Raw genomic sequence first — 16363 nt, forward strand, 5'->3', positions numbered from 1 at the left:
TTTCTTTGTATCATCTTCGATTTCTTTCATCAACGTTTCACAGCTTTTAGAGTATGAACCTTTCACCTCTCTGGTTGGCTTTATTACTAGATGTCTTATTGTTTTGGTACAATTATAAATGTGATTCATTCCTTAATTTCTCCTTCTGCTGTTTCATTATTGGTGTATAGAAATGCAACAGATTTCTGCATGTTGATTTAGTATACTGCAACTCTAATTAATTCATTTATCAATTCTAGCAGGTTTTGGTGGAGACTCTTTTTTTAATTTATAGTATCATATCATATACAAATAGTGAAAGTTTTACTTCTTTCTTGCCAATTAGAATGCCTTTTATTTCTTTTTGTTATCTGATTGCCGTGATTAGGACTTCCAGTACTATGTTGAACAACGTGGCGAGAGTAGAGATCCCTGTCTAGTTCGTGACAGTAAAGTTCTCAATTTCTCCCTATGTAGGATGATATTAGCTGTGGGTTTTAATCATGAGTCATTTTTTATTTATTTAAAATTATGTATTATTTACTTATTTATTTGTCAATTTTATTTTTTTTTCAAAGAACCAACTCTGGTTTCATTCATCTGTTCTATTGTTTTATTTCTTTTGGTTTCTAATCATTCATTTCTACTCTGATCTACATTATTTTCTTCCTTCTATTGGTTTTAGGCCTCATTTGCTGTTCTTTTTCTAGCTCCTTTAGGTGTATGATTAGGTTGTATATTTCAGATTTTTCTTGTTTCTTGAGGTAGACCTGTATTGCTATAAACAGTGGGCCTCTTAGGACTCCTTTGCTGCATCCTGAAAGTTTTGGACCATTGTGTTTTCATTTTCATCTGTTTCCATTTAAAAATTTTTTTTCTTTCTTGTGGTTAACTTCTAGTTAACTTCTAGTGTTGCAGTCAGAAAAGGAGCATGGTATAACTTCAATCATTTTGTATTTGGTAAAGCCTGATTTGTGACTCATATGTGATCTATTCTGGAAAATGTCCCATGTGTACTCAAAAAGAATATGTATTCTGCTGTTTTAGGATGGAATGTTCTGAATATATCTGTTAAATCTATCTGGTCCAGTGTGTCATTCAAAGTCATTGTTCCCTTGCTTATATTCTTTTTAGATAATATGTCCATTAATGTAAGTGAGGTGTTAAAGTCCCCTACTATTATCATATTATTATTGTCTAGTTCCTTTATGCTTATTATTAATTGTTTTATATATTTTGGTGCTCCAATGTTGGGTGCATAAATATTTACAATTGTTATATCTTCTTGTTGGATTAATATGGCACTCTTCTTTGTCTCTTGTTATAATCTTTGTTTTGAAGTCTATTTTGTCTAAACAAATATAGCTACTCCAGCTTTCTTTTGACATCTAATTGCTTGATAAATGCTTCTCTATCTCCTTACTTTTAATCTTCAGTTGTCTTTAGGTTTAAAATGTGTCCCTTGTAAGCAGAATATAGATTTTTTAAATCCATTTGACACCCTATGTCTTTTCACTGGAGCATTTAGTCCATTTACATTCAAATGATGATTGCTAGATAATCATTTTGTGCCATTTTATTCCTTGTTTTGTAGTGGTTTCTAGAGATTTTCTCTGATCCTCTCTTTTCTCTCTCATTATTTGCTCAGCTCATTTTCTTTTGTGTTATATTTGGCTCCATTCTCTTTATTCTTTGCATGTTTAGTAGTGGTTTTTGATATATGGTTATTATTAGGTTTGTATAGAACTTCTACAAATAGCAATCTATATTAAGTTGATGTTTGTTCAAGTTTGAACCCGTTTTTTTTCTCCTCTCCTACATTTTTGATATATATTATTATATTTGGAATCTTTTTTTGAAAATTAGTTCCTTGGATGATTGTCACAGAAATTTTCATTTTTACTGCTTTTGTGTTTCTTGCCTTTATACTGTCACTTTTGGTCTCTCTCCTTTCCACCCAGAGTCCCCTTTAATATTTCTTGCAGAGCTGATTTGTGGTCACAAACTCCTTTACTTTTTGTCTGGGAAACTCTTTACCTCTCCATCTATTCTGAATAATAGCCTTGCTGGTTAGAATACTCTTGGTTGCAGATTTTTCTAATTCAACACTTTGGATATATCATGCCACTCCTTTCGGATTGGCCAAGTTTCTATTGAAAAATCTCCAGCTAGCTTTATGGGTTTTTCCTTGTAAGTTAAGGATTTTTTTTTGTCTTGCAGGTTTTAATATTTTTCTTTATCACTATATTTTGCAGATTTAATTACAATATATCTTGGTGTTGGCTGCTTTTGTTTATTTTGAAAGGAATTCTCTGTACCTCTTGGATATGGATGTCTGTTTCCTTCCTCAGATCAAAAAAAATTTCAGCTTTTATTTCCTCAAATAAATTTTCTGTCCCCTTTTCTCTCTTCTTCTTCTTCTGGGACTCCTATAATACAGATGTTTTTATGTTTGATGGAATCATCAAGTCTTTTCTCATTTTCAATAATTATTCTTTCCCTTTTTTTGTTTAGCTTCATTGTTTCCCATTATTTTGTGTTCTAGGTCATTAATTTGTTCCTCTACTTCTTCCAGCCTACTGTTCATTGCTTTAAGCATGTTTCCAAAATCATATGTCACACTCTTCATCTCTGATTATTATTTTTTTAACTGTTTTATCTCTGTGGTAAGGATCTCACTGATGTCTTCAACTTTTTTCTCAAGCCCAGTGAGTATCATTATGGTCATTGCTTTACCAATGATTTTATCATTGCTTTTCCATCAGACATGATACTTATTTATATCTGGTTCACTGGCCTTATCTTGTGCTTTCTTTTCTTTTCTTTTCTTTTCTTTTCTTTTCTTTTCTTTTCTTTTCTTTCTTTTCTTTCTTTTCTTTTCTTTCTTTCTTTTCTTTCTTTCTTTCTTTCTTTCTTCTTTCTTCTTTCTTTCTTTCTCTTTTTTTTTTCTTTCTTTCTTTCTTTCTTTCTTTCTTTCTTTCTTTCTTTCTTTCTTTCTTTCTTTTTTCCTTTTTAATTATTTTATTTATTCATGAGAGATGCAGAGACATATGCAGAGGGAGAAAGCTCCCTGCAGAAAAGCCTGATGCAGGACTCAATCCCAGAACCCCAGGATCACAACCTGAACCAAAGGCAGATGCTCAACCACTGAGTCACCCAGGTGCCCCTTATCTTGTTCTTTCATCTGGGATATCTATATAGCATACAATTTGGAAATCAGTAGTGGCCTTATGAAGAAGAGATCATGTAGTGCCCAAGGCCTGGTGCTTCAGGGAGTGTTTCTGGTATGTGCTAAATGTGCCCTGCTGTTGTGTTCTGGCTGCTTTATCCTACAGGCCAGTTACCTGCAGAAGCTCTCCTGGCCTTTTGTGGGCAGTGTTTGGTCCCTGGCCTGACTGTGGTGAATTTTAACAAGGTGTGCTCTAGTCTGCTTATGAAATGAGACATATAACCACCTCCACTGGAAACTGAAGACATGCAAAACTCTCTGGTGAGGAGACAAGGTGTAGGCTAGGATTTGTGCTGGTCTTCTAGGGAAGCATCCTGCTTCACCAGGACTGAGGCAATCATGACTGAAAAGGGCAATTCCACCAGAGTGCAGGGGTGGAGGGGGAGGGGGGTCTTAGTTTAAGGAAGTTAGGTAGCCACTACCTAAGTTAGGTAGTCCACACTGTGTTGCTTCCCAGAGGTGGTTCACATTTATACTGAGGGGTAGAAGAGGGAAATGGATGGTATGGCCAGCAATTTTGTTCCTAGAGAAGTATCTCTCAGGATGTGCTCCCAGAAGAGCAAATAATCTTCCCACTGTGTGCCCCAGGTGCTCTTCAGATTGCTGTTTACAGGCTGTCTGCCTCTGGGTTATTGGTCTGCCTTCTTTTCAGGAGTAGCACAGTGATCTCTGGGCTCTATCCCAGCCAAGCCTGCTGGCCTTTAAAACTCCAGGTTTTAAACCTCACTGGTTGTAAGAACTCACAAAATTCAGTCCTTCTAGTTTCCCAAGCCAATGGCTTTGGGGAAATATTCTTCTTGTGTGTTCCTCTGTGTGCTCCTCATTCTCTCTCTCTCTCCCTCTCTCTCTCTCTCTCTCTCTCTCTCTCTCTCTCTCTTTTCCATGACCCTGCAGTAGCCATGATCTGTTCCTTCCCTAAACCATGTCTTTGCACTTCCTACCTTTTTGGGAATGTGACCTCTTCTCTTCCTTTAGTTGGGCAATATGTTCTGACAGTTTTCAGGTTGATTTCCAGGGTCTTTAGAATGATATGATAGTTACCTGCTTATGTTCGTGGGACAGGATAAGCCTAGGATCCTCCTAGACTCCATCTTCCTGCTCAGCTTTATTTCTAAGACCTTCCCTAGAATCTTGATTGTTAAGTAATGATGAAATGAGTAATCTTTTATTGTTTCAGAAATTGTTACTTGAGAAAGACTGGAAAATATCAGGTGCAATTAAAGTATAAACACATGAAATTTAGAAAAAAATAATTAATCTGATACAAATTAAGTCATATGGAAAAATATCATCACCACCTGCACTGTAAAATGAATATGCTTACAGATTATAAATTCACAAGGAGAAGATGGCTATTGTGGATTTCTCAAACACTTCCTATAATAATATTGTACAATCAGCATATGAATATTATATGATCAATATTATAAATATTGAGAGCAATTTTGATTTGGTCATTTAATGAATACAAAACTTTTCACTGTTGTACAATTATGGCTGTATCAGTCAGGGTGTGATCAGAGAAGCAGAATCATGAAATGTGATATACAAGAAGATTTTACGATATGATTAGAACTTATGCAATTGTGAGAACTGGTTAAACAGTCTTGTGTTTAACCTTGCTTCTGCATTGGGTGATAGGGACTGAAGTTAGCTGAGCAGGCCATCAAAAACGAGAAGGTTCTGAAGTGGGAAAAAGACAAACCAGGACCTGTAACAATGAGTTCAGACTCACAAGAGCAGACTGGGATCCACATTCTTTTCACCACTTCCTGCTACCTAGTAAATCTGGTAGAAATTATTGAGATTATATTAAATTTATAAGTAAACTTGGGAGATATAAACTCATTTATGATGTTGAGCCATCCTATTGAAGAACCAGTTATGTCTTTCTAATTGTTCATCACTACTTTTTGTCTATCAGTAGTTTTTGATATTTTCTTCCTGTGGATTTTGAACATTCTCCTTAAACTTATTACTAAGTATTAACATGCTTTGTTGCCTTTGGAAATGGGGTTTTTCTACCATTATCTTCTCTAATTGGTTATTGCTTATGCATATGAAGACTATAATTTTTATACATTAATTTATATCCTGCCAGCTCAATATTTTTGAAGTAAATATATCCGCAAAAGGTGATGATTTTTTTTCCTCTTCAAAATACTATGTTACTATTTGATTTATCTTGCCTAATTCCATCACTTAATAACCCTTCCCCTTGAAATGTTCAATTGTAGCATAGAAGGTGGACATTCATCTACTGTATTTCCATTAAGAAAAAATGCTGGTGTTAGGACATTCTTCAGTATCTGTGGAAAATCATATATATTTTCTTAGGTTTCTTAATATGGTAATTTATATTAAATCGACTTTGCATATCTGGGATTCATTTCATCTTTTAAGGCATTGAAATTATCCCCCTCATATTTATAGTTTTACAAATATTATACCAAGAACTCTAAATGTTCTATGATATTACCCTATTTGCATGCTTGCTAATGAATTAGATTGCTACAGTTTCTTGAATGCTAGCAGAAGACAAGATTATTGGGTCAGATATGAAGGGCAATTCATTACTCACAGGAATAGCAGTAGGCAGAGTATCAATATTTTTATACTGTTTCCCACAGCCACAGTGCCTGTGGAGTGACACAAAGAGGCCCCATGGCACCTACATGTTCCAGTGGGTTCTATTACAAGAGAGAAATTTGAGAAAATATTGTATAATGGGCAGTAAGCATATCTGACCTGCTCTGTGAAGAGACATCATACTTAACTTCCAAATTGTATGCTATATAGATATCCTTGAAAGAAATGGGATAGTCTGGAAAATTGTTTCCAGTCTTTTTCTCAAAATGTGGATTTGGATTCCTTTATCTTTAAAAAGTTAATTGATTGTAAATATTAATAGAATTTAATTATTTCAATTCCTATGAATACTCCATTTAGAGTATCCTTTTATTTGTCTTCATTTTAACCATTTTCTTCTCAAATATTTTATTTCTTTATTTTCTTCATTTTTACTTCCTTGCTTTCTGTTTTCCCTCCCTGGCTTTCTTCATTTTCCCTTATTAAATATGCAGCTAATTCTATTCTCCCTTGGGCACCCTGGACATTATCTTCATTTTTAAAATTATGTTGGTCCTTTCTTCATAGTTCCTAAATTCACTCAATCTCATTTCATTTTTCTTTTATTTTACATTTCTATTTTTAATTCGGAAATTCTGACTCAAGGTTTCTTTCATATCTCCAACATTTTAAAATAATATTTAAAGTTTTCTTGTTATGTCACAGCTTTCTTCTCCATATTTTTTTTTTGGTAGGAGGTAAAAGGTACTTTTACTGTCTCAAGTTCTTTAATTCTTATTTTCTAATTTCTTCTCATACTAGCTTTGTATAGGTGAAGACTGTTCATGTGTCTGTATTTTTGTATTTGCATGCTATGGACAAGAATTGGTAGTACAAGATTCTTACTCAAGAATATTTAAAAAAAGAATATTTCATCCTATTGGTGTAGAAGATTCAGTTTTCTGAATTCAACCTATTTCATAGACAATGAGGAGGGATGTTGTGCCTTCTTTATTGTTTTTCTCCCTTTCATATTACTATTTAGCTTAAGTCTGAGAATTGATGCCTTTGCATGACTGCCTCTTTGATTCCCTGTACTGTTAGGTGTTTTCCTGTAGTTAGTGATCCAATCTACCACAACTATTTCTGGCATTTTCATACTTAGATTACTTTCTCTTTCTGGAAATGATTTTTGTTAAATCACAGCACCTCTATTCTTTTCTTCTTTTGTTCAAGTTATCTGGACTTCACCTCACACTTTGTACAAGCCTACAGTACGAGATCAAATGATAGTCCTGCTGGAAACAGTGCTTATTTTTTCTCCTAATGGGTAATCTGAACTTGCTTGTTTTCTCTCTCTTCTGACTCTGCAAGTACTGTGACAGGTTAGAAGTTAAGGACAAAGCATACTTTAGAATAGTATATATGTTTCATTAGCACATCCATGTAAGGGACTCAAATCATGAATTTTTAAGAGATTCTGCATTTTTTTCAAACTTTCTTTCCAAGTTGAGGGCCTTAATTCTGTATTCCTATTCTCCTCAAACTAATTTTCCAAGGTGATTAATTTGTTTCTAAGTGTGATAGATATATTTATCTATTCTAAGAAACAAATTCTAAGTGAGATACATATATGTGTTGTGTGTTTATATATATCAAGATCTGGTATTTCCTGACAATGAAGTTTATTTCTTTGTAATTTATTTACAGAGAGATTCCACCCTTTTGGTAGCCATTGGTTTTATGTGAAATAACAGCCATCATCTATCTAAATCAGAACTCTTCCCTATTATATTTTGAGTTTTAAGATATTATTTTCTACAAAAATAACTTGATATTATATATAGATTCAAGAGGTTCATAAGCAAATATGTGTTTTTCTTTTTTATTTGACAATTAACTTTTTTGGTTTGGTTGTGTGTGTGTGTGTGTGTGTGCATATGTATCCAATATGCTCAGTTTTAGATATCTTCTTTTCAAAATGTCTTTCAAGTATAATATTTTACTAGCAGGGAACAATTAATGTTTTTTTTTCAAATTTCAAAGATAAATCCCAAATCTCAAATTTTTACTCCCTGTGGCAATATTTTTCACTGAAAACATGTCAAGTGATTCTTAGTACATCCAAATACCTTGGTTGCTAAGCAACTGCTAATGAATTTTCCACCAAAAAGGTTTCAGGCAGACCTCTGAGATATCAAATACTCACACAGCCCTTGATACCTTTGCAAATGTCCCTCTACTGTAGCATGAAAAAGTTACTGCAAATAATAAAAAGTAACTACTGAGTATAGCATAAGGCTGGAAAAAAAGCAAATAAAAACTCATTGTAGTTTGCTGTTCCTGAGTCATGGCCTCTTTTATTACTTGTTTCTAAGAACAAACAGACAATTTAACATCCATAAATGTATTTTGTAAAAAAATAATATACCCCAATGAGTTGAATTTCCAAATCAACTAGGAAGACTAAAATGCTGATTCAAATTTTAGATTTGTTATTTTTACTTACTGATTTAATCCAAAAAATTTAAGTGTTCTATGTTTACCATAATTGGTATCATTAAAAATGAACAATATTCCTAATTAAAAACAAAACAAAAACCAACTTTGCTAGAAGGAGATTCTGAATTACATAGAGGCACTGTGTGGGGTTAATTTTTCTCAGGAGTAGAGTATATATGCACAGATTCTGGAAATGGGAACTTATAAAAGAACTTTTAATTGCTTTGTTTTCTCAATGAAGCAGGACACAAGTCACCAGCAGAGAGGGGAGATGGAGGAGAGGGTGTTGGGTGTTTAAAAACAAGAGCCACTATGAAATAGTAGACCTGGGAATGCAGAGGCATGAGTAGATGGTAGAAATGTAGTATCACTGGGCTTCTTTAAGAGCTCTCTTGCTGTTGATATTCATGAATTAATTATGATCACAATTAGCAAGATTTTTTTTTCTTTCCAGTTGCATGTGTGGAAAAAGAATAATAAATTTTAGATTTACCCAGGCTTATGTACATGGAACCTAATGAGTATGAGGGAGGGAAAACAGCCCTCACTAGACTAAGGCTGCTCAGTGAGCTGCAGTTTTTGTGAAGATCCAGGTGAAAACGACAGGGCAAGACTTACAGAAGATCAAAGGTACAGATACAGATAATGATAGAGGATTGCATTGATAAATATCATGGATATTTTTTATTAATATTCTTGTATTAGTTTCATACTGTTCTGTAGCAATTCACCATACATTTAGTGACATAAAGCAACACAGTTTATTAGCTCAAAGTTTCTGTTATGCAGGAGTCTGGGTGTAGTTCATGAAGGCCATCCACTTCCTATCTCACAGGGCTGTAGTCAAGATATTAGCAAGGCTGTGGGCCTATCTGGAGTCTCCACATAGGGAGGCATTGACTTCCAACCTCATTCAAGTTGCTGGGAAAATCTCTTGTCTTGCAATTCTATATCTGGGAGTCCTGCCTTCTTACTGGATGCCAGCCTCAAGTCCTGAGGTCATCTACTGTCCCTTGCTAAGGGACCCTCTTCATAGTTCATAAAATGGCCATTTGATTCTTCCAGAACAGGAAAATGTTCCTGTCTCATCAGATAAGACAAGTAATCATGGCAGTGATCAAACTTGTCATATAAGATAAACTATCAAGGAGGTGTCATTTTATCATCCTTTCCAGGTTCTTTTGGTTGGAATGTAGAGCCTTCCCTACTCTCCTTAAAGTTCTAAACCTTCTCATCTATTTTTCACAGAAAATGACCTCATTTCTCACTGCATAGAGAAAAATGGATGGCCCAGACAGGAGTGCTCTCACTTTATGATACCAAATATAGAAACCTATTTTCCTTTTCACTTGGAATGTAGTCACATATCTTCAAGTGGTGGATTGCCCAGGGTGGGATTCATTGGATTTCACCTCAGAGTGAGTCTACCTCAGGCCACTGATTTGTTTTCACCTCTTCATGTAGTCCTTTGGGTCAATTCTGGGCTCTATTCTATTTGCTTGCTTTGGCCAATGAAATAACAGCAAATGTAATGCAAGCAGAAGCTTGAAAAATGCACTGCTGGACTCACCTTCTCTTGGGAGCCTACTGCTGTCAGAAGAAGCCAGGCTGGCTAGCATGCTGGATAGTGACCAAGTGCCATACCAGAGAGTAGGCAATCTTAGATTATGCATCTCAGTCTGTCAACTGACCAAAAGTACATGAGAATGCCCAGTAGATTTCAACTGAACCTGCCCAGGGCAGCTGGCTTACATCTCATTTTACATCTCCCTAGAGATTTTGTCTGACTACTCTGCATTCTTTTAAAGAGATTGAACTTTACATTTTATCTTTCACATTTTATATTTTGTTTTCTATAAAATGGTAACAGTGTAGCTACCAGTCATGGTTGAATTGTGCCCTCCTAAAAGATAAGCTGAAGTCCTAACCCACAGTACCTCATAATGGGAGCTTCATTGGAAATAAATTTCTTTTAAAAAAATATTTTATTTATTTATTCATGAGAGACACAGAGAGAGAGAGAGGCAGAGACATAAGCAGAGGTAGAAGCAGGCTCCATACAGGGAGCTTGATGTGGGACTCTATCCCTAGACTCCAGGATAACACCCTAAGCTAAAGGCACAAGCTTAACCACTAAGCCACCCAGACATCCCTGTAAATAAATTTCTTAAAGATGCAATTACTTATTTTTAATGCATTTGTGTAAGCCTCATACTATACCTTTTAAACATATTTTATATAATTCAGCAGTGAAGTCATTGTGCCAAGTTTCTCAGTGAAAAGTTTTCATTAGAAATTCAATTTCTTTAAAATATAAAGATATACAGAGTTTCTATTTCTTCTTGTGTCAGTTTAAAAATTTCTACTTTTAAAGTAATTTTCTGTCTTCTGAGTTGTTGAATTTATTGCCATAAAGCTTTTTATAATTTTTTATTATAACTCTAATAGTTATAAAATGTTAGGGATATTTTCTTTTCTGATATTGACATTATCCTACTAAAAAAAAAATCCTGCATCAAATTCTTTATCATATTTATTGATCTTTCAATAGAAACATCTTTTGAGTTTATTAATTCTATTTTTCTCTTTTCTGTTTTATTGATTTTTACTCTTTGATTTACTATTTTCTACATTATACTTTAGGTTTAATTTTCTCTTATTTGTCTTGCATCTTAAGGTCAAAATTTAGATAAAAAATATTTTAGATTTCTTGCTTTCTAATATAAGTATCAGATGGAACAATTTCACTCTAACCACTACCTTATCTGCATTATATGAATTTTGATGTATTGTGTTTTTATTCTCATTTGACTAAAATATTGCTAATTTACTGAGTGAGTCCCCCTTTTAGTCACATGTTATAGAGAGTCATATTGTTTAATTTCTAAGTATTCAGTTACCTTTTGCGTATCATTTTATTTATTTCTAATTGTATTTCATTTGGTCAAAGATCTTACTCTAGATGATATTAATGTATTTAAATATATTGAGACTTGTTTTCATCACTTACATTTTATTTATGAAAGACTTATATGAATATTCTCTCTGTATTTGAAATTTTATAATTATAAAACTCACTTGAGTTCCCACACTCCCCTCTGACTGCCTCTCTAATCTCTGCCTTTTAGTTCACTCACCAAACATCTACACAGACCGTTTCAAGCCTTCCCTACTCTCCTTAAAGTTCTAAACCTTCTCATCTATTTTTCACAGAAAATGACCTCATTTCTCACTGCATAGAGAAAAATGGATGGCCCAGACAGGAGTGCTCTCACTTTATGATACCAAATATAGAAACCTATTTTCCTTTTCACTTGATAAAGTAATGGAGTTTTTCTTCCTATCAAAGACTAATCCCTTTGCTCAGGAACTTGTATCTTTCTCTCTTTCATAGACCTTACCCAAAGTGTATCCCTTATCTGTTATACAGTTTAAGCCTTTCAAGTAGTTCTTTCCCACCTGTTATTAAACTTGCTGCAACCAAGGAGAAAAGCAGCAGAGCATCTAAACCTTTTTTTTAACCCTTCCCTTCCTGTCGTTACCTTCAGATCTTTTTATTCTCCCTCACAGCAAAATTTTTCAAACAGGCTTTGAGTATTTAATTTCATCTCCTGTTCTCTCTTCTCCATAGAAATTATACTAATTTCCATTCAGATATTACTAGTTACTCTAATAGGTTAACCAGAGCCATCTATTTTTTTTTTTATCAACATGTGGCATCTGTTTTCTTCCAAATGAGAAGGGGTAATCTCAGAGACCTAAAGGCCCATAACAAAGTACTTGTCATTATCAAACCACAAGGAATGGGCTCATTTTTTAAAAAAGATTTTACTTATTTATTCATGAGAGACACAGAGAGAGAGGCAGAGACACAGGCAGAGGGAGAACACAGGCACAGGGAGCCTGATGTGGGACTCAATCCCAGGACCACGGGATCATGACCTGAGCCAAAGGCAGATGCTCAACTTCTGAGCCACCCAGGCATCCCAGGAGTAAGCTCACTGATAAAGACTCCTCTGTGTGAATGGCAACAGCTTTTCAGTAGATGGTCCAGAATTATTCAAGGGCCTGAGTGAGGATTTCCATGGAAATCTTTTACAACTTTAAAGTAGAAGACATAATGAAGGCTGATTGTGAATCCAACATCTTCTTGAAAAATAGATAACTACATGAACTAATACTAATTGTAATAATGGGAGAATACAATTTTGATTATCTGTTTTTGGAATATTATTGTTATTGTGCTACTGTCCATTCTCTCAGAAGCATCTGAGGACATCATTTACCTGATCTGTTTCTAACTTTAGTAGACTCTGCTTGTATAAACGGACATGAAACACCACGTGATTCATACTTTGTTCTCACTGATTTCACAAGATACTTCCAAGTTACTTCGTTTTTCACAGTAAGGTAGTAATTTGCATGCATTCAATAAGAATATACCTCTTTTTAGGCCAGGTTATGACTAGACACATCAATTGTACAACCAAGAGTGTATCATGAGGATTCTATTTGAAAATAAGTTTGTTTTGAAAAACTAATGATTATGCATATTATTGTAAATCCTTAGTGGGACCAGTGTCTATGAGGTCCTTTGAGGAAACTGGTATAGCATATCTTTTGTGGCTTGAAGCATTCAAAGGAAAGTCACTTTCTGGCACAACAGAAACAGCAGCTTTGGGTATATGCAAAGTGAAAATTCACCCACATTAAAATTTCTGTAAGCAAAACCTGGTGAAGATAAATTTCTTGGTTTCGATTTCCTACCTTTCAAATATACAAATACATGTGCATAATAGAAACTACTAAAAGTACAATATCTAATGTAATATCTAAGGTGAAATTTTGGCATGATCCTTGCACTAGGATAGGACTGCATTTTTAACATTATAAGAATGACTTTCCGACAATGTATCTAATTGTAATTAATGGTAGAGATTAGTGCCTTGACCATAATTTCTCTTAACCAGAACAGTCTTTCTGAACAGACTAGATTCCAGGAAGACATAAAGGTAAACATAGAGGACCTGACTCAGGAAAGAATATGATCTGATCAAGAAGAATATTTCGTAGAAAATTTGCCATATACAAATGATAAAATATGATGCAGTTTAAAAAGTAACAAATTCAACATTCCAATATAAATATGAGCAGATTTCAAAAATACAATGTCAAGTATAAAATGTAATACCAGTGGGAAGTGTAATATATAAGGGGGATGTGTGTGGGAGAGTGCCAAAAAGAGTAAGTACAGGATAACGGCAGCCCAGAATGAAAAATAAAATATAATACATTTTAAAGTGGTAGGAAGCATACACCAAAGTCTATGGTTTGTTATAAATGAGAATTATGATCCAAATGAATAAAAAAGGCAGAGATGAAGTTAAATGTTTATGTAGAGACCAGGTTTGGCTGGCCTGGATAAGCTGTAAGAAAAGTTTTAAGCAGACTAGAGACATCAACTGATTCATCCAAGTTGATGGCTTTGTTGCTCTATAGACTGGATGGAAAGGAACCAAAGAGGGCAGTGTAGGTCCCTTGCAGGAGTCCAGATGGAGGTGTGGGAGTAGGGAGGCATTGGGGGATGAAGTATTAGAGTGTACTGGGGTAGTGTAGGGAGAAATATGTGATTAGGTTCAGAATAAATTTTGGATTAAATCACCAAGCTTCTTGATGTGCTGCCGTGGAGATGGAGATGTGTGAGGATCTTAGGAAAATTAAGGGATTTAGTTTTGACTTTCAAGGCTTGACTTAGTAAGTAGTTTGGGTAGTGGTGCTAAAAGAATCACAGTGTGATAAAGATAAGATGATGGACAAAGCAAAATTCCAAATTATTTTTTTGTTATTTCTCCGTGCTTTCTTAAAAAGTTATGCAACCCCTCAAGAGGTGTTGTCAGAGGAGATAGGGCAAGAAGGAGGTCAAGCCTTGATGTGAAGAGTGGAGAAGACAAAGTGGGACGGGAGATATATTATACAATTCATAATTTCAAAAGCTTAAATTAGATAAAAACTATGAATGCATATTTATACATGGTATTATATCACTGTGTTTACAGAGAGATTGCCTTTAATCTCCCTGGCTGTTGTTGGTCCTGCCACACAAGCAAACAAAAAATGTCAGAACCATTCTGCCAAGGTGGGAAATTGGGGCTGCAATTCAGAGGAGTGTGGTTTAATAGGTCCAAATTTACGTTGTAGAAGGGGTGAAAATTATTAAGTGTATCTATGTTAGAGAAAAAACTGTGTCTGGAATATGTAAAACAACCATCTAAAAATAGAATGCCACCCTTATTTAAGAAACTCAAAGATGGACCAATGAATAGGATATTGTTAAAATTGAGTATTCATTTCTGATTAAACACGGAAAGAACTCTTAATTTTCTATAAATGGAAAGATATTTTCTTGACTTGCTGAAAATTATCTACCAGAAATTGCTGTAAACAAAATACTTAATGATGAAAGGTTGGAAGAAATTCCATTAAAATCAAGAATAATTATGATACCCACCATCACTATAATTACTCAACACAGTAGTAGTATACCGGAATAAATCATCCTTCTCATTAACAAAACCCATCCAGGCAACAAAATAAGTAGAATTCATCACACAGACACTGTCTGAGAATATTCAGATTAAAGAAATACAGAAAGCTTTTTAAGTGGATGGAATGAAAGGGCTTTCTGGTTAATAATAGGACTGCGTGAAACATGTAAAGCACTTACTAGACATAGTTCTTATTTTTTCAAATGTATATTAACATATTTTAACCCTCTCCACAACTTTACAAAATTAGTCCAATTATTATCCCTGTTTTAGAGATTAGTAAACTGAGACATGGAGCTATTAATTAAATTGTCCAAGATCAGCTTACTAACAAAGATCCAAAACCAGGCAGTCTGACTTTAAAACCTGAAGATTTAACCACTAAGCTTCCTCTTGGCCTTGATGCATTTGTTTTAACACATTCCCATCAGCTCTTGGGTCTAGTACTTAATCATTCCACACTTATGATTTTCCTGACGACATTAAGTTTTATGATTTATCATAATGCCACATGAAAAATTCCCCCAAAGTATTGCTTGTGTGCTAGTGTATATACTTAAAAGTGTGTTGGTCTAATGCTCAACCAATTAAGAAAATGTTGGAAAACGATCTCCTGTAGGCACAGATTTTAAGACTCTTGTCCTTGCACCCTTTATCACATAATGTCTCCTAATTATCCCACCCTATTACTTCTTATTTTTTTAGGATTATATTTATTTATTCGTGAGAGACACAGAGATAGAGGCAGAGACACAGGCAGAGGAGAAGCACGCTCCCTGTGGGAAGCCTGATGTGGGACTTGATCTCATGACCTGAGCCAAAGGCAGATGCTCAACCACTGAGCCACCCAGGAGCCCCTACAGTACTTCTTCTTATCATCACTAACTAAGGCAAGTGATCCTACTGAAGGAAATCTGTATATCCTTTACATGATAATTTATTTAAATTAATAAGTGATATACTATTAAATTAGAACTAGCATCAGGAAGAATGGTACTTAAGAACAACAATCACACCATTTATAATGAAAGAAACAATGACCTTCATCAGTGCGTACAAACTAGAGAAATGGTCCTTGTTAAATCTGAATGGAATGTTCATGTCCCAAACAAGATTGTTCACAATGAACTCGATAGTTAAGTTCAATTGCATTAAGTTTTAGGACTGAGTTTCTAATAATGGTATTTTTCTGGTATTTATCATAGTTTAAAAACCATGATACCTTTAGTACAAACTGTTAATGAATTTCTCAATTAGCTTGTTTTTGAATAAACAACAGCTATTGACTTTGCTGAGCAGAAGATATTTCCAAGAAAATAGTGAATAAAGGAAAAATTTGTCTAAGATCACAAGTATTACTTTCATAATAACTGAGGTTAAGAATGTTTTATAGAGGTGCAAACCTAAATAAAATATGTGAGGCGCACCTATTACTTGCATTAAAATTGTTTTCAGCTTTATTGAGGTATAAGTGACAAGCGAAATTGTAATATGTTTAAAGTATACACGGTGATCCACAGTCAAGCTAATTAACACATCC

Source organism: Vulpes lagopus, chromosome 24 (assembly GCF_018345385.1).
Source record: "Vulpes lagopus strain Blue_001 chromosome 24, ASM1834538v1, whole genome shotgun sequence".
Taxonomy (NCBI): Eukaryota; Metazoa; Chordata; class Mammalia; order Carnivora; family Canidae; genus Vulpes; species Vulpes lagopus.